Consider the following 27,082-nt stretch of genomic DNA (forward strand, 5'->3'; position numbering starts at 1 on the left):
GGGTTAATGCTCTCATAACCTAATCATTTCACCTCTAAACCTTCCTGCATTCTCTCTCAGATGAGTTTTTGGGGGACACTACCTATCTAAACCATAACAAGGGCCATATGACTTTGGAGGCAGAGATTGGAATAATGCCCAGAAATGCCAGTAGCCACAAGAAAATGGAAGAGGTAAGGAGGGAGCCTTCTGACACTGATTTTGCACTTGTGGCCTCCACAACTATAAGAGAATGAATTTCTGTTGTTTTAAGCCATCTAGTTTGTGATGATCTGTTATGGCAATCCTAGAAAATGAATATGTGACCAAATGCTGCTGTAATAGCAGATGCTAATATGAAGGATAAAATTGATAAATGCTAGTCTGTTGCTAGAAATGCATCATGGCCACAAGATAGGTACACACATCTCCACTGTGGGCAGCTGGGCTGGGGTAACAGCTTGGCAGGCCATTGTCTGTTAAAGCAAAACCTCTTCAGTCATATACCCTTTACCTTTATATTATTTAGGGAGATTTTTCCAGTTGTGCCCCTCGAAGTGGGACTGGCTTTCCTCAAACTGGTAAACAAACAGTTGTCAGGGAGGTCATAACGGAATGCTCATTATCTTAATTAGGGCAATAAACAATGTAAATGGGATAGAGTTTCTTTGCAGTTGTGAGATCTGCTCCTCTTCACTTGGGCTCCATTCTGAAGCAAGCTCTGGTCTTTGGGGATGAGTTAGCAATAGTTCCAGATCTTAGGTCCTCACAACTGCAATTGCTTCTGTCTCAGAAGTATCATCCAATCTCTTTCCACTGGCAGTAACAGAGTCAGATTCTAATTCCTGAGCTGAGTTCCACGTATTGATTGGCATAGGTTGGTGGAAAGGGCGTATGTATCTGGATATGTGCAGATGCCCCTGAATGTTTGATTCTGTCTAAAAGTCAAATTTTAATGATTAGGGATTCTGATCCATTATAATTTATTCTTATGGGTAGAATAATTTTATTTAATTTTGCTAATCTTAATCAATTAGTATTTAAAATTTGTCTTTAGGGCATTTTTCCCTTTTGTTGTGGAATTTCCCTTGGTTGCCAGCCCTGCATAGAATGAAACCTGTCCCTGTGTGGTGATGACAGGTACCACTAGTGCCCGCACAAGACAGAATGGGCGCATCCCAACAACCATACTGGGGACCTCATGGTTTGACTTTTAGGTACATATATATGGGCATTTTCCTACAGAAGTTACTCTTCCTGAATAATGAACTATTTGAAACTAAAATATGCTAACCTCTTGTCATCACAGAGCTATTAACATAAGGGCATCTTTGTTTCTGGGAAGTTATACACTGAAATAAATCCTCCTTTTTTGGTTATTTTATTTTAACTGGGAGCCCAGTTAAATAGCTCATTGCTAGAGATTTAGGGACATATAAACATTTTTTTAAGTTGCTTTTTTCCCTCCTCCAGTTCTCCCATCTATTCTTTTCAGTTAAAGAATCTGGATTGCTTTGCTCTGTAGTTTTACACACTCTGGATTTTTGCTGATTATAATTCCTATGATGTCATTTAAAATACTCTGTATTTTCTGTAGATTGGTAATGGCTGGGATCAAATGCAGATTGGATTTGGGACAGGACTATCTCCCAAGGTGACATTGTGCTCTTCACCAGGAAACATCCATGGCCTGTTTGTCTCTTTTTAGAACACTAGCAGACTTTAATAATTGATGTCTACATTCATTAGAGGTTGTAAAATGAAAATATTTCAATTTTATCATAACCTCAGATTTTTAATTTATTAACCGATGCATATAGTCTAAAAGGCTAAATAATACAATAATATAAAACAAAAAGCAGCTCTCTTTTGACCCCATCCAAATGTTTTCCAAAATAAACAAAAATAAACAATTTCATGAAAAGAGTAGTCTTGTTTTACATTTTTGCAAATATTTTTAATGTCCAGCTTAATAAAAGACAGCTGGATTTTTGTATCTTTTGTTGCATATGTCCTCTGGAAAGTTCACCTATATACACCAATGAGACTACACAAAGCAAATAATATTCTGTCATTATTATAAAGACAGCTTTGACTTTGTAGACCACCTAAAAGTGTCTTGGGGACTCTGTACTTTAGAACTGCTGCTCCAAAGAGCAAACTTCCTTCCTTTTCTAGGGGCGAGAATGGGAGGGTTGTCTCTGTTAATTGGGGAAAGGATCTGAAGTCAACATGCTGCTGATATAGAGATTCACCCAGTTCTCCTGTCCCCACCTTACCTCTCACCCATGGATTGAGGTGTATTTAGTTCCTGAGGTGTACTGGAATTTGCAAAAGGGACTGCCTCATTTTCATCTGCATCCTCCTTTATGAACTCCAAAATTCCAGCTCTTTCTGCTCTGCTAAGTCAATAGAGTGATTTTAGAACATGTCTGCAAAGACTTTGACACCCCTCCCCAAGAAAGGTGGGAGTCTGTGTTCTCTTCTGTTAAATATAGACTAAACCCTGTGACAGATTGACTAATAAAGTGTCCCAAGACTAGATCAGAAAAGATGGTACATTTTCTGTTTTGTTCTCTTGGGGCACTCTTGTTTGGACTTTGGCTCTTCAAGTTGCTGTGTGAGAAGTCCTAGGCTGCCAGGTTCTGAGGAAGTCTGGACCATATAGGGTCAGAGGAGGCTCTCCAGCCAACAGCCCAAGCTGAGATTCCAGCCAAGAGGCAGAATCAACCTCCAGACCCGAGAGTGAAAAGGCCTACACATTGTTTTAGTCCTCAGTTGTGGAATCACCTGAGTTTTTGAGTCTTCCCAGCTGAGTCCCCCAACATTGTGAAGTGACAAGCTGACCCTGCCATGTCCTTTCCAAATTCTTGGAGTTTGAAATTTATGAGGAAAAAGACAATAATTGTTTTCAGTTGTTTTGGAGTAGTTTGTTATACAGCCAGTGATAGCAAGTCAGTGACCACTCATTCTTCTGTTTCCCATCTTCTAGAATGTTCCTGTCTTCATCTATTGCTTTATTCTGGTTGGTCATTTTTTAAAAATTTATTTAACTTTTTTATACCTTTAGCATTGTTTTGGTGATTTTGCTAAGTAATAGATATATATCTATACTCTGCAGTGTTTCAAAAAATGGCTTTTTAGTGTCTTTTATCCCATTGAAGTCCATTCCAAGATTGTCTTCATTTTCAATGTGGTTTGACTACAAAATGCCATCTCTGTGGGTGTGTATGCCTGTGCATACATGAACATGTTTATTTGAACTTTTCGAGGAAAAGTTAGAAGAATGATTATTCCATGAAAAGAGTGTTCTCATTTTTAACTATGCCAGTGGTTTCCTCCAAAGTTGAGATGCTCTAGATAAAACCACGTTTTCCCACATCCTTGGAATTTGAAAATGGTATGTTCTTGAGGTATTTTGTGAAGTTCAAAAGTGTTCAATGTCGACAGAAGAAAGTGATACTCAGTAATGGTAAGTATTTCTGCTTTTTCTGCAAGTCCCCACAACTGTCAGAAAACAAAGGATCCAATCAGATCCAATCTAATCCAATAGGATTTGTAGAGCTCTTAGGAAGGGTAATGTACAGAATATCTCTAAAATAGTGACCAAATGAAATTAGTTTGGAACTGCCTGCTGCCCATCCAGATAAAATGGAGCTGATGTGGCTAATGTATTCCATTTGATTACGTTTCTTTTTCCAAGCTTCAGGAGAGGTAGCAGTAACCCAAATGGCTTCTAATTAAGAGAAGTATTTCATTTATTTTAGCCAGTATCAAAGTCACTTTAATTTTTTATTCCACCAAGATTTTGCTTTTCTCTAGAACACTGAGTATACTACTAAGGAACTAGCACTTCTATGTTAAAATAGTAACAACACAAACTCATCCAAAGTGTGAATAGAGAAAACCCATGGAAAGAGAAGAGTGGCAATTTTCTAAGCACACCAGAGTTTTTTTTTCTCTCTCTCTCTCAAGGGGTTCTTTTTCACCTTCAAGTGCTACCACTTCTATGGGGTCCATCTTCCAAGAGTGTCTTTCTGCGACCTCTCACTTGTCAGAAGAGTAAATTCTTAATTCTCATAACTCAGATTGAACATACCTTGTGAAATCAATGCAGCCACATCATCATATTATTATCCCTTTCTTGAAAAAGTTGGTTAGTTACTAATGATATTGGCATGACATGCAAAAATTTAACTTAATTTTTTAAAAACAAATTTAATACTTAAGTTAGGCTGCATTTATCTAGTTGTACCTAAGTTGTCTCACTTCTTTTTACAGGGAAGTTGTGTATAAATTCTGGGAAATTTATCAGTACCAATGACATCTTACCTTGATTGTCATTGGTCCCCAGTGTTATTTACTTTTCTCATATTGGCTCATTCCTGCCCATTTCAAGTTGTCCTTGAGGATGTAAATTAGATTCTAATTTGGATGGCAGGGCAGGAAAATATGGGGAGCCTGACAACTTCATGGAGCAGAAATCCCTGCCCTGGTTTGCCTTGCTCCGAATAAACAAACCCTACACTAGGACTTTTCTTTCATTAGAGAGTGTGCCCTTGTGTGTTTAAGCTATTATTACTTTTTCTTTTTATATATCAAAACCCACTTCTTTTTTTTTAAGAAGAGAGAGAGAGAGAATTTTTTTAATATTTATTTTTTAGTTTTCGGTGGACACAACATCTTTCTTTTATTTTTATGTGGTGCTGAGGATGGAACCAGCACCCTGCACATGCCAGGCAAGTGCCCTACCGCTTGAGCCATATCCCCAGGCCCTAAACCCACTTCTAATTGACACTTCTACTCTAATCATTTAATACTTGAGTCTCTGACTGTCGAGTAGACACAAAGGTAAATAGGATATCACTCCTATTCTCAAGGAGCTCATGAGTCAGTAGGAGGAGTAAAAATCTACATAACTCACTCTGGCCAAGGTTCAGAGCTGGGAGGCCTGGTGGGAGCCCCTAATGGACCCAATTGAAGCGAGCATCAGTATTTCATTGGTAAAATTCAAAATAATATTGAGCAGCAAGACAAGAGATGTGCAAATGCTGTAGGAATTCGGGAAGAAAGAGCTACATCAAGTTTAGTGCAGAGTAAATATGATGAGTGAGTCAGCAGAAGATAGATTTTTGAGGAAAGGAAATGGATAGTTGTGTTTTTTAAAAAATGGATGGAGGCAGGAAAGGCTCTCTAAGAAGAATTTTTTTTTTTTTTAAAGAGAGAGTGAGAGAGGAGAGAGAGAAGAGAATTTTTAATATTTATTTTTTAGTTCTCGGCGGACACAACATCTTTGTTGGTATGTGGTGCTGAGGATCGAACCCGGGCTGCACGCATGCCAGGTGAGTGCGCTACCGCTTGAGCCACATCCCCAGCCCAGAAGAACTTTTTAAAATTTAAAAAAAGAATAAGTAGTACAAAACTATCAAGTATAACATGAGCTGTATGGCATCTGCTCAAAGAATGCTGACTTGTCTAGATTGGCTACATTCCTGTGTAGGGCCCAGTAGGGCGAGATGAGGTTGAGAGATAGGTTGAGGCTACTTCTTAGAGGATGCTCAATGTTCCAGGATGACATTCGATGTATAAAAAATAGTAATGAGCTTTTCTCTTCTCATCTTCTATGTAGTTAATCTCCATGGTCAAGATGTACAACTTCCTTTGCAGCACAGACATTAGCATTTTTTTTTTTTTTAGGTGTCAGGGATCCAACCTTGGGCTTCATGCACGCCCAGTAGTAGGCAAGTGCTACTGAGCTACACTCCATCCCTAGAATTCTTAAAGTTAGAATGCAAATGAAAAGCAAGCAAAAGTATTTCACTGGTAAGATTCAAAATAGTATCAAGCAGTAAGACAGTAGGCTTATAAGCCATCTTTTCTCAAAAGGAAGAAAACTTCCTGAATTCCTTTAAAAGGCTGAGAACAGAGCACAGAGGCCTCAGGTCATAGAATTCTACTACACTATGTAACAGATTTTCCATTCTCTTTTGTGGTCTAGGTGTGAAGACTTGAAGCCCAAATAGGAATCAAGAATAAGTAGTACAGGACTGGGGCAGTGGCTCGGTGGTAGTGCACTTGCCTGGCATGTGTGAGGCACTGGGTTCAATTCTCAGTACCCCATATAAATAAATAAAATAAAGGTCTATCAAAAACTAAAAAAAAAGAATAAGTAGTACAAAATTATCAAGCTGTGTGCACTAGTTGGTTAGAGGCATCTTGGGATCCTCTTTCTTCAGAAAAGCCCAGAAGTACCTGAGATGCCTGAGCTGGTAGCTGTGGCCCCTGGCTAGGAGCCTCTGGAAATAAATACTTTTGCCTAGAATTTGAGCAGAATGGAATCAGGCTCTCTTCTTGTGCCTAGCTTAGGTGATGTTCTACACTTGTGGTGTAGTGGGCCTCACGGGTTCATCTTCCTGGTGCTCAGAAACAGAGGTGCAGGCTGAACCTGTGGTCAGGGTTCAGAGCTGGGAGGCCTGGTGGGAGCCCCTAAAGAACCCAGTTGAAGTGGTTTCCCCATGCATCAGATACTTTTGTCCATGCAGAGCAGATGGGCCTTTTCTGGTACTGAAGCTAGTGGCAGAGTGACTGCTCTCACAATGCACATGGTTCTGCAAATTAACTTCACCATTTGTTTGAATACTTGACATGGGAAAGGTTTAATTGGATGAGAAAAGCCTTTGCATTAACACTCAATATTTCAACATCCCATTAGTCAGGGAAGGAAGAAAAAGAGCTGATAGATTCTTTAAATATAATTTTAATTACTATAAATTTTGGAATTTTACAAACATTTTAAGTGGTTGTAAAATATTTGGTGTAAAATATTTTACATTGATTACCCACTTGTGACAATAAAGTTTCTCATTAATGGGGACTACCTAGACTTTGAAGAGCTTATCATTAAAAACTTGATTAGGAATTACTTGGACCTGTTTTAGGAATAAAATCTGACATAATTTATGCACATAGAATCAAGCTCTAGTTTCTTTTAAACGATTGAAAAATACTTATGTATTTTAAACAAATTCAAAATATACTTTCCCGATACTTGTTTTTTAATTTACTATAATTGTGTGCTACAAAAACAATATAATGAATTTTTTTCAGCAAGTTGTGTATAGATATCCTCAAATCCCCTCCAGTTTACTCCAATGGTGCATTATAAATATTATCAAATTTTATGTTTATCATGAAAAAGGATGGGAAGCACTGACAAAGGAGGGAAAGTCCACCCCTTTACAGGGATTAGGGAAGAAAACAGAACAAGTAAATCAGGAATCAAGGAACTACAGAACTATCCAGATACACCTGTGGGAGCCTGAGATGACTAGGACTGGCACTTAACTTTCTCAGTTATGCTACAGGACACTGCAAGATCTTGCCTTTCAAGTGACCACAAATAACAGGGAAACTACAGGCTGTGGCCCAGAAACAGTGGGGGAAGAGCTTCACAGACAAGCCTGCAGCCGTCCCTCTGATTCCCCATGGATTTGGAGTGCTTTACAAGAGATGTAGGAAGTTTCATTTGCCCGGGGAGGAGACTTGGAGTTGCTGACTGGGATGGGCTGATGGGAGCCTGGAGTGAGAATTTAGAGATTACCACAGGTGGGACTCTTTAGGTTGGGGACAAATGAGTGGGAACACAGGCCCAGGGGTGAGTATTCTCACACCATCCCCGAACACCTGGACATGGCCAGTTGCACTTCAGGAGTCAATCAACCCAGCCATTCTGCAGCAAGGATTGGTGACCTGACAATGGTGTGATAATTTGAGAATCTCTTAATAATTTGTGTCCTCTTGCTGCTGCAAGGAGGACAGAAGAAATCCCTTTTACATATAATACACTGTGGCTGTCTAGGTGAAAGCAGGAAGAGAGAGAGCAAAATCTGAAAAAAAAAAAAAAATGAACCCTTGGCAAAAAAGGTCTGAGTCATCCCAAAGAGATCACAGAAACTAGACATAATATAAGGCTAACTTTGAATGGACCAAGTGTTTAAACTGCATTATTTATAGCTGTCTAAAATAGAAGAGATTAAAACATTGCTAATCACAAACCTAAATTATCCATGCTACTTAGCTAGATGGGAACTTGATGAAAATGATCAAAGGAAACTAAGGTTTCTGGCCACCTCTGAATATATTGGGAGGAAGTAAATATCTCCCTACAGCAGCCAAGGGGTTTCAACTTCATTGTGTATGCAGGGGGTTACCTTTAAATGTTCATTGTTATCAATGGCTCTCTCTGAATCACAGATTTCCTTGCTCACCTGAAATTCCCAACTTTTCCCAGATGGACATACACTGCTCTTGGAAAAGAATCCTACCTCCACTCTCCCAACAACCCCAAATAAAATCTCTTTTTGATGGAAATTATAAAGTTTCCTGTTAAGGAATCATCAGGAGATTTTTCTTAAGCTCTAAAATGATCCGGCCTAATGAATATGCTCATTAGAATTTTTATTTCAGTTCACACTAGCTTCTTTTCCTAGATCCTAAAATATATGAAAATACTTTAGGTAACAGAATGGTGATGAATTCCCTTACATAAAGTGGCTATAACTAGAGATTGTTTTTAAAAAGCTGGCATTGAAACATCACTAAAAAATCCTCGTAGGTCTGCAGAAAAGATTTTGGAAATGGCGTGTGATACATTAATTCTAACTCTGCTTCCCACATGCCATGGAATAATCTAATTTAAAATTGAAAATATTGGATGATTGTTTCTAATGTGAAATATTTTTCAGTCACAAAATGTGCATTGTGAAATGTCTGTCATATGTGTCTCTTGGTAATCCCTGGGATGAAGATAAATAAATATAAAGCAGAAAAAGGAGTGATGGTGAAGGAGCCAGGTCCCTTGCTGACTGTGTTGGCACGTCTTGGCCTCCAACACTCACCAACAACATTACACTGTGCTTAGGATCCTGCTTCTGAACTTCTCTGCCTTGCTCTGTGCGATGCATCTCCCTGGGATGCATCTTAATGTGGGTCCTTTCTCTTGAAATCCTCATATTTTATCTCATGGTATATGAGAGTCACATAGTAAATATGCTTTATAACAAATGCCTTTGAAAAAAGTTTTCTTTAAAAAAAGAGAACCACAATTACAATCATCAAACTTGAATTATATATGGAAAAATGTAGATATTGCTCATTAAAATGACAACTTCTCTACTATTTTTCTCCTAAATCACCAAATAATGTAATAAATAGCTGATCTGTGGAAAGTGATTCAATTAGGAGTGATGGGTGCTTAGCTTTTAAAAATCAAGAACATCAGTTCCTTAACATATTGCAGAGTCCTGACTTGCAAAATCCCCTCTTCCAGCATTTTCCCCATGTTCCTCTTCTCTTGGGCCACCTTTACTTCCAGGATACACAGTACTTGACCTCAAGGGAGAGTCCTTTTGTGTGGCAGCACTGGCCAAAGAATAGGGGAAGGTCTATACCAATGACACAATGCTTTCTTCTGTTCTGACACTCTTTATCTTTGAATTGGAAAAGATAATAATACGCTCACCATTTAAATTAATGATAAACGTATTTTTTCTCTGTAGAAAGGAGAAATAGTAAGGTTTTAGATGGTAATTATTCTTCGACTTTGGACATGAGTCTTTGGAGACATTCTCTTTGGTAAATGCAATCCACTCACACACACAGTGCAAACAGCCATCAAAAGCTTTCTTAAGGAAGCGCGTCGTATAGAGTAATAACCACTCTTCGAGGGCGTGGGGGAATTAGTCTGAGAGGTTCTGTAAAGTGGTTTGGAGACGAAAAGTGCAATATAAATGCTAAATAGCTCCATATTTTTCTGGGAAGAGGTGCAGTAAATGTAATCAGGGTTCTGTTCAAGCTGAGCGGCCTGATGGCTACCTCCACACTCATATTTAATGTTGATGGAATCACTGGCAAAACTTCCAACCAAGCTCCTCTTTCTTCCCTCCTACGACAATGAAGATAATTTCCACAAAAGTCAGAGCAATTCGTGCTTGCAAAAGCTTTTTGAAATTCTTAGGACTGTGAAGAGAAAAGCTAGACAAATGGTATTCAGACAGTAGGTACTCAATAAATATTTGTTGACTTTATTTTTCCATTCCTTTTTGGGGACACCCTTTACTCAATAGCTTTTGAATTCTTCTCAGACAATGTCAGCACTAGATGGTGCTCTGTCACCGTGACGACAGCAGGATGTTGGAGGCCAGAGTGAGAATCTCTAATTTTTGTAATTAGCCGACAATGTAGATAAGCAGAGGTTTAATTCAAGTAATTTCCTTCTCATTATACTCTACAAGAAATCATGACCTTTTAAAATAATGGAGGAGGATCAGGGACCTACTGTATTATTTTATCCTTGCATAAAGCAAGTTCAATTTGATTTAATTCTCACCTGGAGGGACAGAGTACCAGGCTGCTGCCAGCTCTGTTTCACAGTGTGTGGGTTAGTAATGGGCTCTGATATCTTTCTCCCACTGCTAACTCAGTGTCACATGAGCAGTCGGAAGGTGGCTTGAGATTTGGAGAAATGGAGGAGCATGATTGATTGTCACAATGAGAACATGCTGTCTAGTCTTTCCTTCTCTGAAAGCTAATGACTATTTAGCTTTCATTAGAATACAAGTATCGCTTTACTCATAGTCCTTTGAAATTCCCATAATGGGCTAAAATGTTCCTTTGCCCTTTAAAAAACAATTTGTAATGATTCAAACTGTTAATAATTTTGAAAATAATTGAATACTGAAAGCTGATAATAATGTGGAAGAGCAAATTGTGGCAGAAGATAGCCCTGGCTTCCACTATAAATCAAATTATACTTGTGGGGACAGGGAATATTCCCTGCAAGCCTCCCTTAGTTAATGGTGTGAGGTAATATGGTGTCCTAATTTGTTCATCTATGCTTCAATCCATTTGGTGTTTAAAACATTCAGAATGGGTTAACAAGAACCCAGAGGGAAGGAAATGAGTCCTTCACCAAGACAGATACTTCAGAATGATTGCATTACTATAATGAGATGCATGGTTATATATTTCTCTGTCTTTATCTCTATATACTTGTGCTTTATTAAGACACTCTGTGACTACTCAAGACAAATTTGGGGAGAAGAAATTTCAGAAAGGATGCCAGAGAAGCTGCTCAAGAGAGTAGAAGAAACTTGATCTGGGAGAAGGACCAAGTCTATAGTAGATGTCAACTCTGCAGTTTTTAAACTTTGTGCTGGGACAGCCAAGGGTGCTGCAGGAAACTCAAAGGAATATCCTGGGATATTTTGTTTCTGTGGAAAACAAAGCAACATCTGTCAGAGACCAAGCAAATAACTTGAGTTTCAATGTTACATTGCACTACCTTCTTTTGGATAACATTACATATTTGCAAGTTGGGGGGGGGTGGAGGTTGCTGGAATAAGAGGCAAGTTCTGTGTAAAAATCAATTTGGAATAGTAAGGATGGACATTGTCCCATCTGATTCCAGTGTCTGAGGAATTGTGCAATGCCCAAGAGCCATTTCTCCCCATTTGTAAGTAATTGTGGTTATTTAAGAACTAAATTAAAATTTTCATCCTTCCATAGACTTGTTTCAGTTTCAAATGGTTACTAGATGGCTTGACATAAATACTTCTTAGATTTTTTTTAGACCTAATTACTAAATAAAATGAATGGTTAGGTATTTATTTGGCCTAGGAGTGCCAGGAAAAAAATCACAGAGACAGTAAGGGTGCCATGATCTTACAAGGTTTGGGGACTTCTGAGCTGATACTCTAAATGGTTCCTTGATGTTCCTGGGAAGTGGCAGAAATGTTCTGAACTCAGTGTTCCTCCGTGTGGATGTCACATGTCTCATAGAAGTGAGTGGCTGACTTTATCACTTACAGTGAGTCTTTGCTCCAATCCTGCCTCCTCAACCTCTTTCATCCTGCACCCTGACCTCCCTCCCCACCACTTGGCCACCCCTTACTCCATTTTCCTCTTGCCTATCATGTATACCACCATTTAATGTGCCATATAATTTAGTTGTTTTTAATTTTGGTCATTTATTTTTTTGTTCCTCTTGTTAAACTATTAAGTGTCACATGGGCAAGGTTGTTTTAGTTTTTTCTTTAACTAGTTAATATAAATAAGCTTAGAACAGTGCCTGACATATCCATTTCTTAATAAATATATATTAAATGAGTGAAAAGTGGCCATGGCATCTCAAGCCTGGTAAATCTATGTTTTGTTACAAAAAAAATAGAAAAATTATATAGAAACACCTCATGAATTCTTTCTTGCTTTGAAGTGCAAGAAATATATCATCTATTCTAAAAATAGTTAACTGAGCCTTTTTGTGGTTGCTATTGTTACTTAAATAAGTTCTTATGTTTTTGCTTAAGTAAATGCATCAAAGATTGTATTCTTGCCTTTTCTAGTTCCCCATTCTGTAAGGGAAGCCTCACATGTACCTAGAGATGAACTTACTAAATTTTAAAAATTATTTTCCATCAGAGGCCAGCTTTAGTTCTGAGAAAGAATTAAAAGACAGCAGTAGGCATTAACTTTTAACTAGTTTTCTCTGAGGTGATGAAAATCCCACACAAATAAGATACATGCATCTGATAGAGTTGCAACCATTACGAATAAATGAGGGAGGAAGGTTACTAAAACATGATTGATTCAAAGTAAAAAGGATTCCATGTCAACTCAGTGAATTGGTTTTCTATGCTGCAAGAAATAACCACAATTTAGTGGTTTGAGACAACACTCACTAATTACCTCATATTATGGTGGGTGAGAAGAGTGGGCACAAGTTAGCTGATTAGGCCCTCACAAGGCTGCCATTAAAGCGCCAGGCAGGTTGCATCTCAACTGGAGAATCTATGCCCAAGCCATTTCAAGTTGTCAGCAGAATTTATTTCCTTGTGGCTGAATGACTGATGACCCCTGCCCTACTGGAGACCACCTACATGTTACTGCCATGTTGCTCCTGCCATAACCAGTTCCCAGCATGACTGCTTCCTGAGAACCCCCTCCGTATGCTGGGACAGAGTCTTGTGTAGCATAATCATGGGAGTCGTGTTCCATTGTAAAAGGAAGAGATTTCACAAAACCAGCTGGAGTTACTGGGATCACCCTATAGCCCGTCTGCTATACCCAGATGCCTTTATTTTCTATCAGAATCATAGAACCCTGCATCCGTGCTCTAGTTTAGAGAGCCTGTATCTCTTTTCCAGCCTTTCTTCTCTACCAAGAGCTACACTGTTTACTGAAAACCAATCACATGCTCCCTGGTCAACTTCAAAGTGACAAAGTCCTGCAGAGCTGATCTCTGCAGCTTGCTGAGGCTTCCTGACACCATGAAACCTCAGTACCACGGGGCACTCTGCTTCAGCCACCGGCCTCCTAGTATGACAGAAGTTGCTCTGCTTTGGTTCTTTGCTGTTGAAACTATGTTTGTTAAATATAAGTTTGAGAGTACATTATCTGTTGGTTCTTCTTGTGAGAATAAGTCTAAATTCTTTATTTTTTTTTGAAGTTTAGTTGTTATGTTTGTTATATAATGAATTATTATCTTTGAATCAATAATAGCATACTATGTCTAGCAAAGCATGTTTAGATATATCTAGATTATGGGACTTGACATAATTGCATACATTTTCTTATCACAAATATATAAAAATACCTCTCAGAAACTCCATACCTTACTCTGTTCATGTTTGATTAGACTTGCTAGTCTACTTATTGTTCCCCTAAGGAGTGGGCTGATGCTATCTTAGTCTGAAAGACAAATTACAGAAGTAGAGGACGTTGGTGAAGAGCAAGGTGGGCTGTCATGTAGTGACCTAGGATCACTAATAAATAAACACTAAATGTTCCACCCTTTCTTCTCACTCTTTAGATTTTTCTCATGGGTAACAACTGTGAAACACATGGTTAGTTATATTGAGTCCCTGGAAAAGTGGGAGGAAGTTTTGCACTCACTGATTTAAAAATCTGGGAAAAATGTGACTCTATTTATTATGTAGGGAGAAATCAAACACATATTAAATAACTATATTTTATTTAATTTGATCATAAACTTTCACTGTATTCTAGTTCAGTAAACAGATACATATTTACTGAAAGGCCAATCACTTGCTCCTGGGAAAACTTCAGAGTGACAAAATCCTATTGAGCTGATCTCTGCATCTTGCTGAGACTGCCTGGCACCATAAAGCCTTAGTACCACAAAGCATGGTATTAAATATTGGTGACCAATATCTTTTAAAAACAAGAATAAATACCAGCAATCTGGCATTGGAGAAGGATTCTGAAATTGCATTCCTGCATCTATTTCTACAAAACAGTTTCATTCTCTTGACAAATACTACTAATTATAAAGTTGAATTGCAAACATTGAAGAAAAATGCCACATACTAATTTAAGGAGATTAATTTATCATTTTGCAGCAAATATATAGTTTCTATAAGAAGAAAAATGGAATGTTATTGATAAAAAGAAATTAACCTCACAAAAACATGAGGGAGCTATTTAAAGTGAAGAAATGGGGAGGGGGAGTGAGATTATCAAGTATCATGAAGTAAAATTTCATTGCTGAAGAACACTAGACTGTTTTTCTCAAGACCCTAGAGAATCATAAATCCATGGAAACTGAGGAGTCTCATTTTGCTTTGGTATAAAAGAACTGTGTGAAGCTTTACCCAGGGGTATGAATTTGCATTTATAAAAAGCTATAAAGATTTCAGTGAAGCTTTGGTTTTAGTTATCTTACCATTCCATGGCTTTAATTGTATTGTGGGTCAATTCTGTACCCATGGAGAACCTGTGATAAGTAGCCACCCAGTCACAAATGGAACTCAGGATTTGACTTCTAATAAGTGGGTAATAATTTTAAAAAAAATTGTTAAGCATGGCCCATGTTGTGTGCATCATATGGAAAATACGTTTTTTCCCCTTTTCCTGTGGCCTTGTAATTCAAGGGATAAATGCCAACCAGAGGTGTCTATCCTTCCTTCAGTTGTCAAAATACAGCACTGTACATATGTACACTGCTCTTATAGGAATACTTGTTTTAATCTCTTAAGGTTTTGTATCATAGGTAAGGACAGATTCTTAAAAAACTTTTGAGGCAGAGATTTCCTGTGCCCAGCCTGGAAAAGCTTCATGAAGGAGGTCAACAGGCTGTTCATGGGAGTTGCGTGGGGTTTGTGGAGAGGCAAGAGCATGGCTATTCCAGGTCTCTGGAAATACATGGACAAGACACAGCATCCAGAACAGTTACATGGCCATGGCAGTGTTTCTCAAACTTAAGCCTCCAACCAAACCACCTGGAAGGGTTCTTAAGACAAACATCACTGCCCTGCTAAGAGCCACAGCCAAGTAATATGATGCATGGCATTTTTGGTTGAAAGGTGATGCCAGCTAGCCATTGAGATGATATGATTATGCTAAGATTTGCATTTATATGGATATTGGACTCCTGCTGTTCACCTCGGCCTGCTACAGGACTCCTGGAGAGTTCCCATTCGTTGGGGAAGTACAGGAGGAGGGAATTCCGGGGGAGGAACTTCCTCTGGGGTGCCGGGAGAACACCGCGTAGATTGATCAGGATTGTTCCCGGGGGCATACGGGGCATTGGTGGCAGTTTCAAATAATAAAGTTTGTTCCTGCTTGAAAAAAATTGATTAATTAATTTAAAAAAAAAAAAAAAACTTCCTCTGGGGTTCTGGGGGAACGCTGCGTGGGTTGATCGGGATTGTTCCCGGGGGCGTTCGGGGCATTGGCAGCAGTTTCAAAAAAATAAAGTTTGTTCCTGCTTGTGTGGCTCGTGATTTTGTGCCTAGCCAGACTGCGGCAATTGGTGGCCTGTGCGGGGGACGCCTGAAGCTTGGAGGTGAGTAAAATTGCTCACCCCTGAGGGAAGGTGACAGAATGGGTGACCATTTCAAAAAACAATGTGTTCTTGTTTTGATTTATTTTGTTTTTGTTTCAAGCTGCCTATCCCTAGAATTTTCTCAGGCAAACTGGGAAAAATGGTTGGCTCAAGGTTTGAAGTTGTTCGGCCCTGAGAAAGAGAAAATTGATACAACTATTCTTTGTTCCGTTTTTGTTTCATTCTGTTTCGGTTTTGTTTTATGCTATCTTATTGGGTTACGTTACCTTTATAGTAGATTAGAAACTAGTAAAAAACAAACCGAAAGACTGTTAAGTAAATTGTTAGAGGTCCAGACTATGGTAGAAAACATGTTAGGTCAAGCAAAAGAGAAGGTCTCTTGAGCTAGTCAGACAGAGGAAAACTTGAAGAAAGAAAGCTTAGAGGAAAAACAACCATCAGGCAGAGAATTACAACAGGAGGCTGCTACTAACTCCGTTCTATCACCAGAGGGCGTAATTCAACCAACAGCTCCATCTACAGCTGAGCGGCCCTCAACTCCCGTAGTTGATGGAAGGAATCCTGAGGCAGGACCCCAAAATTAGCATGCCCTGTACTTGAACAGGCAGGAGGGCAATGAATTCACCGTGCTTTAGATTTCAAAACAGTGAAACAATTAAAGGAGGCTGTAACAACCTATGGACCACAAGTACCCTTCACTGTGAGCATGGTCGAATCCATTACCAACTTAGACATGACGCCAGCAGAGTGGGCTAACATGTGTCGATCTGTGCTAAATGGAGGACAATATTTGTTATGGAAGGTTGCCAATGAGGAATTTTGCATGGAGACAGCTAGGCGAAATGCAGCAGCTGGTTACCCTCAAAGAAATCTAGATATGTTATTAGGAAAAGGACCTTATGAGGGTCAACGGCAACAAATTGAATATGATCCTGGCATATATGCACAAATTGCTGTAGATGCAGTTAGGGCATGGAAAACTTTACAGGGGCATGGAGATTTACAAGGACAATTATCTAAGGTAATACAAGGAACTAATGAACCTTATGCTGAATTTGTAGATAGGCTTATTCAAACAGCTTCTAGAATATTTGGAGATACAGAACAGGCAATGCCATTTATAAAACAACTGGCTTATGACCAAGCAAATCGTTGCTGCAGAGAGGTCATTAGACCATGGAGACATGAAGATTTAAACACATATATTAAATTATGTAGAGACATTAATGAACAAGGGCAAGTCTTAGCAGCAGTACAACAGGCTTTAGATGCCAGGCCAAAAACATGCTATAATTGTGAACAAACAGGACATTTTAAAAGGAGTTGCCCCATAGGAGGAGGGTTTAACAAAGCTAGGTATCAAAGGAATAGAATACCGGGTATTTGCCCACGATGCCATAGAGGGTGACAATGGGCTAATGAATGCCGTTCTCAAAACACCATAGAGGGTACTCCATTATCAAAAAACGGACAAGGACCAAGTGTTTACCCACGATACTGTGGAGAAAGGCATCAGGCTCCATTGCCAAAAAACGGACTGGAGGGCCCAATGCTCCGGGGCCCCAAACCACAAATATACGGGGCAATGGAGGAACCCAGCAGCACCATCAAGGTAGTGCCCAAGACGCATTATCCATTAAATCCCTCATCAGACAAACTAGAGGGAGTGCAGGGTTGGACATCTGCGCCTCTGCCAGAGCAGTACTAACTCCAGAGATAGGAGTTCATATCATTCCCACAGGAGTAAAAGGACCTCTTCCCCAAGGAACAGTAGGCTTATTATTGGGACGCAGTTCATCTACACTAAAAGGACTTATGATAAGTCCTGGGGTAATTGATCCTGATTATGAGGGTGAAATAAAAATTATAGCTAGTTCTCCAAGAGGTATATCAGTAATTTCACCAGGAGATAGAATAGCACAGTTATTAATAATACCCAGCCTGCATGATAAATTTTCCAGTCCTACTGTAGAAAGAGGTTCCAGGGGATTAGGCTCCACAGGTATAGATTGGGCTATGCTGTCTTTAAATTTAGATTCTCGCCCCATGCTAAAACTAAATATTCAAGGACATGACTTTAATGGGCTACTGGACACAGGTGCTGACCTTAGCATCATATCTCATCCAGAATGGCCAAAACATTGTCCATTACAACAAGCCACTCAAACGCTTCGAGGCCTAGGAGTGGCGACTAATCCCCATAGAAGTGCAATGGTATTAGATTGGAAGGATCCTGAAGGATGTGAAGGAACTATACAGCCCTATGTATTGGATCATCTTCCTATAAATTTATGGGGACGAGATGTCCTAGATCAATTAGGTTTGACATTAACAAATAACATCAGTCCTAATGCGCCCACTACTAGGGCTAGACAAGGCTTTAGGAAAGAAAAAAGATGAAGAGAACAAGAACAAGGTATGACAGCACCAATTCAAATAGATCAAAAAATAAATAGACATGGATTGGGTTTTCAGAAAGGGCCACTGAGACAATCAAAATTACTTGGAAATCAGAAAGACCACTGTGGGTTCCTCAGTGGCCCCTGACTAAAGAAAAGATACAAGTAGCCCATGACTTGGTCAGACAACAATTAGCGGAAGGACATATACAACCTTCCGTATCCCCCCATAATACTCCCATTTTTGTCATTAAAAAGAAATCTGGTAAATGGAGATTATTACAAGATTTAAGAGCCATTAATAATGAGATGGTTATTATGGGACCTGCTCAATCAGGGATTCCCCAATTGTCTGCTTTACCAAAAACCTGGCATGTTTTAGCTATAGATATTAAAGATTGTTTCTTTTCAATTCCAATTCATCCCGAGGATAGTCCACATTTTGCATTTACTATCCCTGCACTGAATCATGAAGGTCCTGATCAGAGATATGAATGGAAAGTACTCCCTCAAGGGATGGCTAACAGCCCAACTATGTGTCAAATTTATGTTAATAAAGCAATCCAGCCACTTAGAAATCAGAATCCTGAACTACAAATATTTCACTATATGGATGATGTGTTATTGGCACATAAAGATAAAAACACATTGCTAGAATGTTATGCCACACTTACGAACTTATTGAAAAATTATAATCTAGAGATAGCAATAGATAAAGTACAATTAAATCTTCCAATTAATTATTTAGGAGTTCTATTATCCTCAACCATGGTCCGTCCACCAAAAATTCAAATACGAGTAGATCAACTCAAATCACTTAATGACTTTCAAAAGTTATTGGGAGACATAAATTGGGTAAGGCCTTATCTAGGCATACCAACAGGAGAGTTGGGACCTTTATTTGATATTCTAAAAGGTCCATCAGATCCAAATTCACCCCGCATGTTAACGCCTGAAGCAAGAAAGGCATTAAAAATCATTGAAACATATATTGAAAATATGCATTTGGATAGAATTGATATAACTTTGCCCTTCTTATTTATTGTACTACAGGAGTATTTTGGCAAGAAGGTCCATTATTGTGGATACATTTATCTTATTCTCCTAACACTATTCTTACTAGATATCCTGAGGCTGTAGGACAATAAATACTCAAAGGAATAAAAGCAGCAAAGGGAGTGTTTGGGATTTCTCCCAATAAAATTATTACTCCATATACTATGGATCAGATTGATGAGTTAGCTAATGAGTTAAATACTTGGGCAATAATCATGTGTAAAACTAGTGTTTCATTTGATAATCACTTACCATCTAATCCTTTGTTGTCTTTTAGGTCTAAGCATCCTGTAGCTTTTCCAAAAATGACAAGAAAAACCCCATATCATAAATGCTCCAAATATATTCACTGATGGGTCTAATAATGGTACAGCACAATAGTTACACCTGATCAAACTTTTAAATTTTTAGTACCCAAACAATCAGCTCAAAAGGTAGAGCTTAATGCAGTATTACAAGCTTTTATGGTGTTTGAAGATTCTGTATTTAATTTATTTTCTGATAGTCAGTATGTAGTTAATGCTATAGTATCCCTTGAAGATGCTGGTAGGATTCCCCTTCTTCTACTGTTTTCTCTTTGTTTTCCACTATACAAAGTCTAATCTGGGACAGAAAAGATCCATTCTTTATAGGACATATCAGGGCACATACAGGATTGCCTGGAGCCCTTTGTTTGGGCAATGAATTAGCAGATAAATCTACACATGACATACATATTTTCTCCACAATAGAAGAAGCTATAAATTTTCATAAAAGGTTCCATGTCAATGCTAATACTTTACAAAAACGTTTTAAAATAACTAAAGAACAAGCCCAACATATAATAAAACAATGTCAAAATTGTGTGACATTTTTACCACAAGTTAATCTTGGAGTCAATCCTAGAGGATTGATACCTAACCATATTTGGCAGATGGATGTCACACACTTGCCAGAATTTGGAAAATTAAAATATTTGCATGTTGCAGTTGATATTTCTTCCAGATTTTTGATGGGCTCCCTTCATGCCGGAGAAAAAACTAAAGATGTTATAGCTCATTGCTTACAAAATTTTGCCACTGTGGGCATTCCAAAACAGTTAAAAACAGATAATGTTCCTGGTTATGCTTCTACCTCTTTTAAACAATTTTGCTCATCATTTGGCATTACTCACATAACAGGAATTCCATACAATCCACAAGGACAAGGCATAGTTGAAAGAGCTCATCAAACTATTAAAATGTACTTATTAAAACAAAAGGAGGGAGTTAGAAAGGGGTATATATCCCCCAAATATAAACTTAAAATAACCCTTTTTACTCCAAACTTTTAAAATTTGGATTCATCACGGCTTAGTGCTGCGGAAAGACATTTGTATCCAAAAAATGTACATAAGCCTAAGGTACTTTGGAAGGATATTCTAACAGGACAATGGAAAGGTCCTGACCCAGTGATTGTTTGGAGTTGGGGCTCTGTTTGTGTTTTTCCACAGGGAGAACAGCAGCCAATTTGGATTCCAGAGAGGTTAACCAAAACAATTTTTACAGACCAAAAAGATGATTTGACTCAAATCCGTAACAGCTGATATCCAGAGCTCCAGCTTGGCTATTCTTACATCTGTGATAGTGATTAACCAGGATGCTTTTTTAAATATCTATTTTATTATTGCTTTTTCCCACATCATAAAGTTCTATTTTATTTTTGAGCTCATACAGACCTAGGTTAATGTTTTTCTGATCAGTTTTATTTTTTGAATATGGAGTTTTTAAACATTGCAATGGAGATTTCACCTAGGTAAAGCTACAAGGCCTTTACTATTGTCTTATGTGTTGTATGTTACGTGTGCACACTTCTGTTTTGTGTTGTATGTCTGTATGTGCGTATGTCCATATATCATATATGAGGAGTGCTCATGAATAAATGGATCCAAATTTTTCTTTTATTATTCATGAGATTTTAATGGTTTAATTTAAATTGGGTAAACAGCTGTTGAGGATTATTTTTATATGTGCACAAATAACCAGGTTAACAGATCTGTTTGTTTACTTTCACCTTTCTTTTTCATTATATTTAATAATTCTGTTCAGGATAATGTAAATCATTCAAAAAATTGTTTTCTTAGTACCTGTTGGAATGTTACATAATTTTTTTTTAGCATCATTGTCAGAATTCCTATCTTCATCCCAGTGCCAGTGAAGACAAGATGAAACCAAACTACAGTTTCTTCGATAGTTGTCACAACAAACTGTATAAACTGATGCATCAATGAATAATAACTCAACAAGTAATGCTCAATCACTAAGTGGATTTATTTTGGGAGGAAAAGGACATATTTATAGATTCCTCCACTTTGAACTGCTTACAAAACTTGCCTGGACTATGTATCACTTGTATGCATTGTGCTCTATTTGTTGATGCAGGGAATTATGGTGGTGCTGGCATACCTTTGCTGATGTGTCACCAGTGTTGCAATTTTTCCTAAAGAGCCATCAATTGACTTGATGTCGTGGCATTTCTGTATCCTCCTCCCTTCTACTAGTGATGGTCTAATTTTGGGGACCAACAGAGGTGAGGCAAAGAACCTCACCCCCCCCCCCACTGGTGCATAGGCCTATCCACAGGTATGGCTATATGCTGGACTGGTAGTCAGTGACGGGTATGATTCAGTTGCAGTGGTATCAACCTAAGACAGGAGGCTGACGCCTAGAGGTCAGTTTTCCGATGACGGGTAAGAACCATATGTTGAATTGGACATACCTAACAGGCACGTTCCCTAGCCACATTGCTTGTTGCTTAATTAAACAGAAGGGGGAAATGCTAAGAGCCACAGCCAAGTAATATGATGCATGGCATTTTTGGTTGAAAGGTGACGCCAGCTAGCCATTGAGATGATATGATTATCTTAAGATTTGCATTCATATGGATATTGGACTCCTGCTGTTCACCTGGTCTGCTAAGGGACTCCTGGAGAGTTCCCATTGGTTGGGGAAGTACAGTAGGAGGGAATTCCGGGGGAGGAACTTCCTCTGGGGTTGGGGGGGGGGCGCCGCATGGGTTGATCGGGATTCTTCCTGGGGCGCACGGGGCATTGGCGGCAGTTTCAAAAAAATAAAGTTTGTTCCTGCTTGAGTGGCTCGTGATTTTGTGCCTAGCCAGACTGCGGCACTGCCCAACCCCCAATTTTTGATTTGGTGGATCATGATGTGGGGTTTGAGGTTTTGCATTTCTTTTCTTTTCTCTCTCTCTCTCTCTCTTTGAGGTTTTGCATTTTTAATGCGCTACTGAGTGATGGTGACAGCTATTCATAGACCACATTTTGAGAAACACTTACCTATAGGGCAAAACCACCCACCTGACTTGATTAGGAATTGGCTGCTTGCCAGTGAGAACCTGAAATGGGGGAAGCTGGAAGGAACACCTAAAATGAGAGTGAAGATCATGAGCCTTGTGAAACACTTTTAAGGGAGCCTATGGTTGACACTGACCTTGGGGACAATCATAACCACCCACCCCATACAGGCCAGCAAGAAAATAAGTAATTGTTCATTAGGGGAAACAGCTTTCTTGTGACTTTGGAGTCAGCTGAGGCTCATATCCAAGTTTGTTCCTGTTTCACTTTGTATTGCCCTATTAAGCCATTTAGCCTCTTAAAAGTAACAGTTATTTGGCTGAATGCCACAGAGCAAGTTCTTATCTATATAGAATTCCCTCTCCCCATCCCTACTTTAGGTTCTCTTTAAGCATATTTACTATGTCTACTACAGTAGATATGATTATTTGATTTTGGCCTACTCTTTCATTAGATGCTGAGCCTCATGAAGGAAAAGAGTTTGGCTGTTGTTCACTGTTGTATTCCAATGCCCAGAACAATACCTGACACATTAAAGCACTTGACAAGTGTTTATTGAATGAACGAGCATTGTGAGCCTGTTATAGTCTCCAGTAAATTCACTATTTGCCTACAAGAGCTAAAACTATTTGCGCTTACAATTATTGACCCTGGAGAGAGCCATGGATCTTCTTGAGCAGTTTTAGTTACTTTTGAAGTGTTTCCATCCACACAGTAGAATTATTTTTGTAATTTGATGTTGAAAAATTATCATCTGAGGATATTTGTTAGTCAAGACTGGGTGACATGCAAATATAAAACAGCGCTATGTCTTTTCTCCCTTTTTTTGGCCATCAATCATGTGCTGTCAAATATTTTGTATCTTAGTAATATCTTGGACAGATCCCTGTTTTGTGGACACTTCTGGACATAAAATTCCAGTCTAGCTTAATTTAATAATTTAACATATCAGTCTCATATCCAATAAGAAAGAGATCTTCTCACCAGTCTTGGCCTGAGACCCACAGGACCTGCACTGGGGGACATGTCTCCTATGGAAGAAGAGTGTGTTTTCTTCCTTGGCTGGCCACACCCTCTGTGTGGCAGGCAGGTAACAACAATTCTCTCACCACCTGGTGGGCAATCCTCTGGCCACACAGCTTCAGCCAGGGTAATTTCCAGGCAGTCCACTTGATCTGGAGGAATTCATTGCAAGGTGGGAGGTAGATGGCTGCATTGCTGCCCCATTTTTCAGCCAGCCTCCTCCCCTCAATGTATTCTCTTATTCTCTGCCCAAAGGGATAGAGAGGCAGATTCATGGAGAGCCCAATTAGAAAACTGGTGCCAGTCTTCTTGCAACCACTACCAATTTCTTCCAGCATATATGACTTGGCTTTGGTTTAGGAATAACCTTGTCCCTGTGTAACAATGGTCCCTTAAACTTCTGAATATAGCCCTCATTGCTGTGAGATTTATTATTTTTTAAGAATGTTTATTTCTCTCTTCTCCCCTTTCCCCCTCCCTAACAAGATTAGGGAGGTAGTGCTATCTTTTCTTCCCCCAGTTAATTGCCCTTGAACACACCCACTACAAGAAGGAGATGTCTGTTGAGGATCTGGGAAGTGAATAACTCCCAAATTAACAAGTGAATCCTAATACACTCTGGGGCCCCCTGGGACCCCCTACAAGAGCAAACTGGAATGTAACCCTTGAAGTTCCTTTAAAACCCCCTGTCCCTCCTGATGGAGAGAGTCACAGCCTTTGGGATAGGCGTTCTCCTGTGTTTCTCCTTTTCTAGCAAAGCAAAAACCCTCCTTTTTCCTGTTTCTCACAACTGTGTCCTTATTATCAAATTGGCATTGATTGGCATTGGGGACAGGGACCAAACTTTCGGTTATACCTGGAGGGGAGAAGAAAAACCATAGGACTTTCACTTTATGCCATTGTTTCCCAGTGGGAGCGCTACTGACAACTTGGATCAGACAATGCTTTCCTGCACAGGGCTCTTCCTTACATTGCAGTATATTTAGCATCCCTGATCCTGCCCATTAAATGCCAATAGCACCCCCAGAAAACACCTCCTCACATTTCCAACCTCCACTCAGTTTTTGAACCAACAACTTGGTAACACATAGGAATTCTAGAACTTCTAATCTGTTACTTATACAGGCTGGTGGGAGTAGTGGGTGATAGCTGCATAACTGATAAGTTCTGCAGAGATATGTCTGGCAGTTCTCTTCAGAATGTGGGGGTTCTTAGCACCTATTATCCTCAGCTTTGGGCTGTAGTTGAAATTCTGAGATAAGAGAAAAATAATCTTTCAATATCCTATTATGGGCTGGAAGCAACATGTCTCCAAATCACAGCGTAAGATTCTTTTTTTTTTTTTTTTTAATTAGTATCAGGGATTGAATTCAGGGGCTACTGGACCACTGAGCCACATCCCCAACCCTATTTTGTATTTTATTTAGAAATTGGGTCTCACTGAGTTGATTAGCACCTTGCTGGTGCTGAGGCTGGCTTTGAAATCACAATTCTTCTGTCTCAGCCTCCTGAGCCTCTGGGATTACAAGAGTGCACCACCACCCAGCTGGCCAAGGGTTCTTTTACTCAGCTAGTCCCCTTGGAGTGAGTAGGTTCCGTCACCCTCAGTCAGAAAACCTACCCTTTTGCTACCTCCTTCCATGTTCTTATGGAGGGTCCCCATTCTGTGGGCAGCATAGCTCTTCCTTATTTAGTGCAAATATTATCAGAATCATAACAGCTAATTTTTATGTTCATAAATTTGCAGAATCATAAAAGCAAACATAATGCTTTATTTTGGGTTGAACCATCAACTAAATATCTCTACAAGTTAAAATAGTTGAATCTCATAGGGCTGGGGTTGTGGCTCAATGGTAGAGCAAGCACTGGGTTCAATCCTCAGCACCACATAAAAAAATAAACAAAATAAAGGTATTGTGTTCATCTACAACTAAAAAAGAAATCTCTAAGGAAAAAAAAATAGTTGAATCTTGGCAACTTTGTATAATCCAATCTATGTCAGTGGACTTCATGCCTAACTTAAATGTGTTATGCTCGAATTCGGGACCCCCAAAAGACCACCAGAGACCAAGATCAATGTAAGCAGAAAGAGGTGTTTATTGTGAGCTAGCTTGGTCCTCCGCACACACACAGCAACTGGTGACACTGAGAGGCCCCAGCCCAGGGTTTGCAGCAGTTTTATACACTCTTTGGGGAAGGCAGGGACTTCACATGCATCATAGCCTCTCTTAACAAATCATCACACACCACGGGGAAATCATAAAACAACTCTAAAACATGATTAGCACATTCACTGGCGGGAATGAGTTGGGTAGGGGTGATTGGTTAGTACAAGAGGGGGATTCGTTTGAACTGATTGGTTTAAGCCAAGAGGGGAGTACTGCTGAACTACATGGTTTCCCAACATATTATCAACCACCATAAACTACTGGGAGGGTCAGTTGGCATCCCAGGTATTTTCCTGGTCTCATGCTGATTGGTGGTTACTAGGGAACTGCTATGAGTCCCCACCTAGACTGACTGAGTCAGAAACACCTGGCACAGCAGATCTCTCCTGTTATTTGTAGCTAAACAACTCAGCAGGGTGGTTTGGGCCTAGAGTGCTCTGTGTGTCTTTCCAAGGACAAAGGTCACGCCCCCTTCTTTGGACAGGCTTTGCTCTGAGATAGAGGCTGGCTTTTCAAATGCAGGCATAAATCTTTAGTATAAAGCAATATTAGTGAATGTGACAGTACTTGAAACATTATATTATTTATGATAAATAGACTCAAATTTTATCTCTGTTCACTGTGAGTCAGTCTAATCTGAATAACACGGGGCGTGGGAAGGGAGTTGGGTTTGCCTTGTGTTCTGTCCTTTACAGAACAGTTCACAGACATGATCCTATTTGCTCTTCAGGCTACCTTAAAACCCATTTCATAGAAATGTATTTGTTTTTTGGTGGGGACACAATGATAAATGGTCAAGGTTTTCAACATATAAACATCTAAGCTCTTAATGGGATCTTCAGTTTTAAGAAAAGCCATTTTGCTAATATGATAGTTCTTCAAATTTATTCTCTAGGCTTAAAAATGTTCAAATAGGGGCTGGGGTTGTGGCTCAGTGGTAGATGGTTACCTAGCATGGGTGAGGCACTGGGTTCAATTCTTAGCACCACATAAAAATAAATAAATAAAAATAAAGGCATTGTGTCCACTACAACTAAAAAAAATATTTTAAAAAATGTTCAAATAATGAAATAGTAGTATTGCTATGTTACCATTATTAGACTACTACTTGCTATTATAGCTGCATTAAATGAGCTTGTAAGGTCAGGTACTGGTGACCAAAAGGAAGCAGATTAAAAGCAGCTGAGCAAGGCTTTTTGAGATTCACTCCCAGGCAAGACCCTCCAGTCCAACAGAACAGATCTGGGGAAATGGTGCCCAGCCTGAG

General features: G+C 39.2%; 1 pseudogene across 1 annotated transcript in view; it reads right to left on the reverse strand.

Moving 5' to 3' along the window:
• The window catches only part of LOC308652858 (importin subunit alpha-1-like), a 67,395-nt pseudogene that overhangs the window by 20,024 nt on the left and 20,289 nt on the right, over window positions 1–27,082 (reverse strand). Inside the window, exons 3-4 of the transcript in view lie at window positions 22,607–22,693; window positions 9,902–9,996 (exon numbers count right to left, since the gene is read on the reverse strand). The product of the transcript in view is annotated as an importin subunit alpha-1-like (transcript). The remainder of the gene's footprint in view (window positions 1–9,901; window positions 9,997–22,606; window positions 22,694–27,082) is intronic.

This window comes from Spermophilus citellus (genome assembly GCF_964194105.1).
Source record: "Spermophilus citellus genome assembly, chromosome: 1".
Lineage (NCBI taxonomy): Eukaryota > Metazoa > Chordata > Mammalia > Rodentia > Sciuridae > Spermophilus > Spermophilus citellus.